This window comes from Euphorbia lathyris, chromosome 3, assembly GCF_963576675.1.
Source record: "Euphorbia lathyris chromosome 3, ddEupLath1.1, whole genome shotgun sequence".
Classification (NCBI taxonomy): domain Eukaryota; kingdom Viridiplantae; phylum Streptophyta; class Magnoliopsida; order Malpighiales; family Euphorbiaceae; genus Euphorbia; species Euphorbia lathyris.
The window spans coordinates 14,572,086-14,581,590 of record NC_088912.1 but is presented as its reverse complement, the minus strand read 5'-3'; the positions used below and the strand labels follow the sequence as shown (position 1 = coordinate 14,581,590).

At 33.8% G+C, this 9,505-nt stretch overlaps 1 long non-coding RNA gene across 1 annotated transcript; it reads right to left on the bottom strand.

Annotated features, from left to right (window-relative positions):
* Positions 1-555: 555 nt before the first annotated feature.
* On the bottom strand, positions 556-2,437 carry LOC136224520 (uncharacterized). The gene is made up of 3 exons (XR_010686477.1): positions 2,139-2,437; positions 1,813-1,969; positions 556-1,036 (listed from the first exon to the last, which is right to left on the bottom strand). It is a non-coding gene; the product is annotated as an uncharacterized lncRNA (long non-coding RNA).
* Between the last annotated feature and the right edge of the window lie 7,068 nt (positions 2,438-9,505).

Genomic DNA, 9,505 nt, shown 5'->3' with positions numbered 1-9,505 from the left:
TTTGACAAAATGGAAATTGTGTTTAAGACCATTAACCAAAACGGGAAAAAACAACTAACCCCGTCAATTGGGCTGACGTGGCAAGGGTATTTTTGTCCAAATTTTTTTTCTTGGATAAATTTCGAAAAAAAAACCATGTGATTTCACAGATCCTTTTTTCTCAATAAGTGAAACCACAAGGCAAATTCCAAAACAACATTGTTTTAAGTCTGGGCAAATTAAAAAAAAAAAAGAGCCCAGCCCTACCAAATGGGCTGGGCTGGACTTAATTAACCTATCTCATTCTTCAAATGGTTTGTTCATCTCCTTCTCGATAGAACAGGGGGGCTAATTTCTGGAAACCAGAAATTACCCCCACGCAGCTCCGGTGCCAGGGGGCTGGAGCACCCAGGTGCCCGGTTCCATCCGCCTCTGATACTAGCGTGTTAACGGAAACCAAAAAATAACAATAGACTCAATATCACAAAAATTACAAAGTTCATATAAGAGTCAACGAGGAAAACAATTGATATTTCAGTAATTCCATTACAATTCATATATATGCCAAAAACAAAAATTACAAATGTCCAAAGAATGAAATCAACTATTGTTTCTCTTCCAACTCTAATTGATTTTATAACATTTATGAGTACCTCAATAGTTTATTTTCCAACTCTAATTACTCGTCACTTTTATCTAATTTGAATAAATGTGTACATTAAATCCGTCATTGAATAATGAGTTAGCAGATATGCCTTTCACTGCCACCCCAAAATAGTATAGGCTCAATGGAATGGCAATCCATACATCAATGAACAATCTTATTATTTTATCTTGGGCTGCATCTTTGATTACTTGTTATACTCCACAACATCATTGTCTTCTTCATCATCTAAATCCTCCTCTTCATTCCTTTTCCTCTTATGGTGAGATGATGAAGATGATGGTATCACCTCTTCTTCCTCATCATCATCTTTTATTTCCTAGTGCTCCGTCGAATCATGCACTTCAGCTTGACCCAATGGTTGTACCAAGTATTCTCACCTCATTTTTCATCCTGCCATTCCAATTGCAGAAAATTATCAATAATAAAATTGTCAGCATTATTATAATTTTACAATCCATTAGCACAAATAAACCTCAAAATAAACAAATTCATATTGTACTAGTTAATCATGAGTAAACAGTAGATAGGGCGGTCCGGTCGCACTACGCTTCCCCGCTGAGCGAGGGTCCGGGGAGGGGTCCCACCACAAGGGTGTACTGGGGGCAAGCCTTCCCCTGCCAATTTATCTGGCAAGAGGCCGCTCCTCAAACTCGAACCCGTGACTTCTTGATCACACCATAACAACGTTTACCGTTGCGCCAATAAATTTCCTTATTCTCTCACACTACGATTTTCAGAATGCAGCAATAGTGTCAAATTCCCTTGTTATATGACCTGATAAATTTCCTTATCCTTGCGAATTCTTTTGTCATTAATAAACGGGAAAGAAAGAAGCTTACTGGTTTTGAATTTCCAGACTAACATTTATGCTTAATGGAAGAAATATATTGGCCATGAATGTTGTTTGCAATTCATGTCGATTTTGTTTAAATCAATAAGGGTGTGAAAATTGTCTTTCTTAACAAAATTAATGTTGTTTCTAGGCAATCATCTAGTTGTAAATTTGGACCTAATCAAACAAAATCAATATATTGTCTAAGAGTACTTACAAGCTCAGGCCCATTTTATACACAATGATCATTTTGGCTTTTAGATTTCAACAAGAAATTAGTAATTTAAATAATGCAGATTAAAATAAGAAAATAGCAATTTAAACCTCAACTTACTTGGAGTATCTCATTAGAATGTATGTGTTCGCCGACGAAGTTCTGCAATCAGTGCTAGAATATAATTTTTTGTTCTTATGAGTGCCTAGAAGATCTGCTGATGCACTCATGTCTTGATATAAATTTTCTCCCTGTTTCTTTAGATCCATCGTTTTTCCTGCACAAAATTAACTAGGTTAAAATCATCATCATTTTTTTCCTATTTCAATTATCCTACATGTCTAGAACTATTCAGATCTATTCAAAATTATGGATCTGTTCAGATCTATTAAAATTTCTCTATCAGATTCCATCTAAGGTTTGCAGATATGAAAAGAAATCAATACCCATTAGGTAAAAACCTCCTAACTTCAAAAAGCACAAATGACCCATATCAATTTTTCACCAGCAAAGGGAAAAAAATGAAGCAGTGGAATAACCAAACCCAACTTTTGAAATCTAAAGTATTGAAAATAGAGGGTTTAAATTCAAGAAGAAGATTGGGAGGGATTAACTTCAACGCTGAGGTCAGGGAAGAGAAAGGCTAGGGCCCTATGTCAGAATATGAACGTTGTTCATGCGGGGCCTTAGGACTTAGGTTGGAAGAAAAACAAGGAGAGAAGGGAGAAGTTGAGAGAAGTAAAACCTAGAGGAGACAAGAGAGAGACATTGAGAGAGAGTCTAAACCCTTTCCTATTTAGGTTATAATTTTACTTTAATTTAATTTTCTTTTTCTTTTTCTTTTTAATATATATATTTTGGTTTTTCCTATCTTGCCCTTAAGACTTTACCGTAGGTTCAATGGGCAATGGGCGCCAATTTTGTCGTCTTGTGTAGCCACTAGGCAAAACAATAAGCCACGAAAATAGTCAGTATTTACGATCAATTTTCACTGGGTCGCTAAAAACAGTAGCTGTCTAGCTATTTTCTTATTGTGTGCCCACATGTTCTTAACTAAAATAAAAAACTGAATTGAAAAAATCTGCAACTCAAAGACAACTTTAAAAAGTGAATTGCCATTATGAAGGTATAAAACCAACAATTAAATATAAAACCTCTCCAGAATGAATGGATGAATCCACAAAATCTTAACAAATTCACTAGGCTCCTAGAAATACAAAAAAAAAATTATGATTTAATACCTACAATGCTATATCATTGTGATTTGGTAGAGTGCCTAAAAGAACAAGTATCTTTGTGCCCATCAATCGGACACATGCAAATAATGAACTTGAACTTCCTTAGTGAGAGGAACTTTGTACAAGCCTTTTCTTCATGCTCCTCACTCTTGTTGTCAGAATTCTTGCTTTTATCTCTACCCTCTTTTCTTCATCCTCAAGGATGTTTTTCTTCGGCGAAGTTCTACGATTTGTGTTAGAATGTCCTTTTTTGTTCTTCTGAGTGCCCGAAAGATGTGCTGATTCCAAAGTAAATAAGATGTATGACTGCTCCCGGGCAATCACAAAGAAAAACATATCCAATTTTTTTTTATCTGGTATTTAACTGCATCAAAAGAACCTTTTACTAGGATCAATATGGTTCTATATGATTGAAGAAGTTGGCACATTTTAAGAGAATTTGAACCACTTCCATAGGTTGTACAAAAATTGATTAGCAGCAACAACGACCATTAGCAAGACTCAAAATGAGCTAGTTCTAGTAAGCCAAAACCTGCACACAGTTAATTCAGACCTATCTTTTTTTTTTACCAGTTCCACATTCAAACGCATGGCTTTGGTTGGTTTTGTCCCATTTGCACTACATAATATACCCTTGTCTTCTCCAACATCATCTTCTGCATCTGAGCAAAATATTATTTCCTGCTCTTCAACATTTGAAACACTATTTATACTAATTATCTGAATTTACTAAACAAAATAGAATTTACTAAACAAAATAGAATTTGAAACACTATTTATACTAATTATATGCTCTCGGCAACATATTTGCGCTCTTCTAATTTGACGGACTTTCCAGGGACAGTCTGGGAATTATTTTTCAGCAGGTTTACCACATGTGGAATCAGACTCGATCCAGAGTTTTAGCCAACCTCTTTCCCAGGCGATGTCGACCGCGAATGCCACCGCCATGATATCGGCCGTATGAGCAAAAGCTGAGTCAATCGAAAATGATAAGCAACCCCTTGCAAACCCGCACGAGGTTCTGAAGATTTCGCCAGCGCCGGCTGGGCCCGGAGCACCGAGATCGGAGCCATCGGTATTGACCTTTATCCAATCCCGTGGAGGGCTAATCCATCTAACGCAAATGATTTTTGGTGTGGGAGGCAAAACAAAAAAAAAAAAAAATTCAAAAAATATTTTCATAATTTATCCCAAAAGAGATGATTTAAAGCAATTAAAAAGTTAGACTTTTCAACTTATCTAATACACAAGGCCCAACTAATTTCGTAGATTAACTAAACCACAAGTATTTTTTTAGTGAAATATGGACTCACAAAACCTTAAATGAAAAATGGACAAACTATCCTGTTTTTAGTTTTTAAAACACGTGACTGTATTTCATGCTAGCGAGCACAAGCATCTATCAAGGTAAAGGGCAGAACGACCTCTCGATCTACATATTGTAGCACAGGTATAAAAACGTTTATCTAAGCGTTAGTTTCTCCCAAGTGGGAGAGAAGCAACCTTTACTCTTACTGGCTGGTCTACTCGCTTTTGTGAGCTATTGACCCCTTTTTAGATCGTATAATAGGAAAGTGTAAACCTCGACCAATTTATTCTTAAAATCAGATTATTTGTCTATATATATAATTTTGTTTTTTTATGGAAGGAATTTAATTTGATCCTCGCATTATCTCTGCTACTTGGCTTTGCCAAACATCAATAGGGATTAAATGAGAGCAAAAAGATTGTGAAATAAATTTTGGTGACCTCCGATTGTGATATTATTGTTGAGAGAAGCTGATTTTTTTTTAAAAAAAAGACAGTTTATACTATCGTTATACGAAAACTGTGATTTTTTTTTTTTTTTTGTTAAAATGAGGATTGTGATTGTCGATAGGGGGCCGTCAGAACCACCATGACCTAGAGTAGTTTTAGCCCCCCTCTCTGAAAAAAAAAATACCGGGCGTGTTGAATTAACCCCCCAAAATGGCCCATTAAGTGTTAGGCTTGTCCAAAATTCAAAATTTCAATATTTTGGACATGTTAGGTACTCCCTAAATCCAAAATTCTAATTTTTTTTTGGACCTGTTAGGCCTCTCCAAATCCAAATTTCTAATTTTTTGGCTTGATAACCTCTATAAATCAAAATTTCTAATTTTTTTTTTCCCTGTTAGGCCTCCCAAAATTCAAAATTCAAATTTTGTTTCTTTTGCCTATTAGGCCTCATTAAATCCAAATTATTTTTTTGGCTTGGTAGGCCATCTGAAATTAAATTTTTTAATTTTTTTTACGTGTTCAGCCCTCCCTAAATTCAATTTTTTTTTACATGTTATGACTATTAAACGAAATCTAGCTGAATTTTAATAAATTGTACATTAATACTTAAAAATTGGTTCTTGATCATTCAAATTATAACAGGCATATATCCAAAAAAAAAGTTGAACAAGTTCGATTTAGCAAAAAAAAACATTTTTTTCAAGAATTGAAGTTGTTAAGTATGACTTTTACTATGAAACACATTTTTTTATTTTTCAAGACTGTCTTTTTAGAGTTTTGTCTCTCTATAAATTAACTTTGTCTCTACTCATGCATTTGCACATCAGTTTGTGATTAGACACCGATTGGATTCGAAACTGACTATTTCAGGTGGACCGAATAAGGGTGTGATCTTCGGAAATTCTAGGTTCGATTTTCGTATATGTCTAGGGAAGAGAAGAAATCTCATCCTACAAGGACGGATAAATCAATATTATCATATTCATGCGTACTTAGTTTTACGTGTTAGTGTTCAATATTGGTTTAATTGCCGTTTGTGTCTATTCAAACATTTATTTTGGTTAGCCAATGCGTATAAGGTTATAACATAATCCAATCCAATGGTCTTAGGAGATTAAAAATGTTGCAATCTCTTCCTTTTATTGGTTTCTTACACTTTTCCTTTATTTTGTTGTGTTGTTTAAATGAGTTTGAATAATAAGTCTTTCATTTTGGTTCTCTGGTCCTCTCTCACATGACCTTACTCTCTTTTCTTTTCATGAATCACCCTAATTAATAAGATTTCATGACCTTCTCTTTGTTTAGTTCTCATCTCTTACTTTCTTTTCTTTTTCTCATATTCATGTGGTCTTTGCTTTTGTTTTTGTCTTTTCTAATTGCTCTTAACTGCCTTTCTTCTTCTTTTTTTATTATTTTTTTATGCCTTTTATTTTGGTTTTATATGTCTAGAGGTGTTATTGACTTCATAAAATATAATATAATAAAATAGATTAAGTATTACCAAAAAAAAATATTTAAATTATGAGCGAATAAAATACGTATTCTTTAGAAATAATTATTTTTTATTTATCGGTGAAATGGAATAAGGTAGTTTAAATAGACAGTTTCACTCTCAAATATAATTTATTTTTTATTTTTAAATTTTAATTTTTTTTTATTGGAAGTGAGGAGGGAGACAAGAAAGGACATCCCAACTATGTTGGCACCCCCTAAAACTCTTGCCCCAGCACATTTTATTAAATAAAGGAAAGAAAAATGTTCATACAAGATCGAAGAAAGAAAGCAAGAAATTAATTAAAATGAAAACAAGCTCATCCCCAAGCATTGTCTCTAATTAAGAATTGGCAGAAATGCGGAGCCGTGTTCCACCAACAAGCTTCAGTGCTGATGCGACCGTGGTTGGCAAGCTGATCTGCCCGTTTGTTTCCTTTGTGATAGATATGCGAGACCGTGAATTGCGTATGCTGCGGAATTCGGAGACAGTTCGACCACTGTGTTCTTAAATGCCAAGGGACTAGCCATGACTTCTACCTTAGGGTATTTACCATGTACACGGAATCACTTTCAAATTTTTAGAATAACGGGTTAATTCACCCTGATCTAAGTGAATGACCAAATTCAAGTGGTTATCAGAGTCGGTATGAAAACCAGTCTTAATAAAAAAAATGACATTCAAATCAACAGTCAAGCCGAGTTTATTGTCATTCTTTTAGACTATCTCTTGGCGAATCAGACCCACATACTCAGCTACCAATTCATAACCCACCCCAACTCAGTAAAGCTCATCATCAATAGTCACGTCGAGTTCATGATCATTCTTTTAGGCTATCTCTTGGAATCAGACCCACATCCTCAAATATATTATTTTGTAGAAGAATAAACCTCTCAACCTAGGTTGTGATACCACTTTATTAGAATAGAAGGACTAAAACTGAAATTTATTAAGTATTGAATATATAATTTTGAAGGACTAATTATTTTATGGAATATAAAATAAAGTGTCAAAGCATAAAACACATAGTAAAAAAACTAAAGGATTTGGACTTCACCATATATTTTTTTCCAGACAAATATCGAAACCCCATACAACACTCATACAAAACTTTTGACACTTACATCAAAAATATGGATTCACTCATACTTTAACTTTGACCTACAAACCATACCAACTACCCAATTAATTTTTCTTTTCACATGTCTTTGTTTTATTTTATTTTTACTGTTATTAATTTTTTATATGAAAAATTAAATTTTTTTTATTTTAACAAAAACAGTCTCATAATGATTTGGTTTTCAAGTCTTTCAATGAAATAGAAGATGTTGCTTGAAGAATCTTTCTTAGAATCAAATCTACTACTGTATTAGAGGTCCGAAGAAAAATGGAGCAAGAACAGTTTATCTTATTCATCAAATTCGTTGTGGGGATCGGACATTGGTTTTGAATATGCAATGACGAAGTGGAGGATGATAGAATTTGATTCCACGGCAAAATAAGTTTCAGGAAAGCTGTATAATTTCAAAACAAATTTTAACTTTAAACAAGTTAAATATACTATCTAAGACTATATTTTTTATTTTAGTGGATTAGACTATTATTGCCCACCCAAACAAAACTCCTCTACCATAAAAGAAAACTCAGACTATATTTAATGCATAAGACTCTATTTTGTTTAGACTAAATTAGTAATTTAAACATCAACTTAGATTGCAGAAGGTGGCCGGCGAAAACGATCCCTTGTGATTCTGAAGTTGCTAACAACAAGTAAGTTGAGTTTTACATTAATAATTTCATGTAATTGTTACTTTAATTTGGACAAATTTTCATCACAATCTAGTTTAAGCAAAATGTAGTATTATACAGCAAAATATAGACGATTTTGGCTTGGGCTGGCAATGATATAGTCTTATATAGAAAAATATAGCCTTAGACCGTATACTGAACTTGTTTAAAGTTGAAATTTGTTTTTGAAACATTTAGAAGTCAAATAATGCTAAACACCTGGAATATATCTTGATTCAAAGGAATTGAAAAATCAAAGGAATTGCTACATAGCAAATTTTGTAATATTAATGATGGAAATTCAAATCCCCAATACGTAAGGGGAGAATCTTATTTGCCTCTGCTTCCATGGATATTAAGTCCATATATTGAATGGGATAGTTTAAACTCACCAAAGAAGGAGTTCAATTGGTGTCATAAGAAAGCAATGAAATGAAAGTGCGTTAGAGTTAAAGCTCAATGAAGCTGCTGGCGAAGAGGAAGAGAAGATTATAGATTTGATTGTCAAAATTTTGATAAACACTACTATTTTATGTTTATTTATGAAACCATTTGATGAACCATAAATGAATTCTGGAAATGCTTGGTTCATTTTTGTAATTCTATAGCATACCATTGCCTATGATTATTAATCATGAAATTTCCCATTTAAAGCATACCTAAGACATAAATTTCTTTATGGAACAACAAAATGATTATCCTCTTTGTTCATAACAGTGGGATAGCATCAACCTTGAGTCCAGGTATAAATCCAATCACCAAAACAATCCTGTGATCAAGTACACTATCTGCGCTGGAATCAGAATCATCATTGTCTCTTTTAAGGTTTATCTCTCTTTTTACCATATCTCCCTGTCAATTTTTTACATTTTTTAATGTCGTAACATCCTTTTTATAGTCAGTCAGTATCTTTTTTACCGTTTTCCTTGATACACTGATGATGTTGTTTCCAGTAGTCATCACACATCGGAGGTCTCTAGCTAGTGATAGTATAAGATGAGAGCTTACCAAAGCAGTTACATACGCAAAAATTGCAATTGTGAAATAGCAACCAAGTTTAGCATCTGCCAAGAAACCTCCAAGGAGGCCAAGGAGTTGAGAGTACCCATAAAGTTGGTAACAGTAGTTGCAGATTTTGAAGATGGAATATGCAGATCTCCTACTAAATAAGTCACAAGATTTGTCAGTTGTAGTTCCTCTAAAGAAGAAGTTTGTATGTCTTTAAAGAAGTTGTCTTGTTACAACTGAGGTTTCTATGACAAATTGCACATATCACATACCATTATGAGGAAATGAGGTTCATATAATGATATTTTTAGACTAGTACAGTTGAGGTTGCTATTACAAATTGCGCATATCAATTCCAATTATGAGGAAATGAGGTTGATATGACAAATTGCACATATCACACACCATTGTACAGTCTAGGTGGACCAACTTATTTTTGAGGAGTTGATGCGAGAAAGATTTCCTAAACTGGGCATGTCTATGTTCAGAACTGATTATGCTAGCATTTTCTGTTTTCTTCTTATTC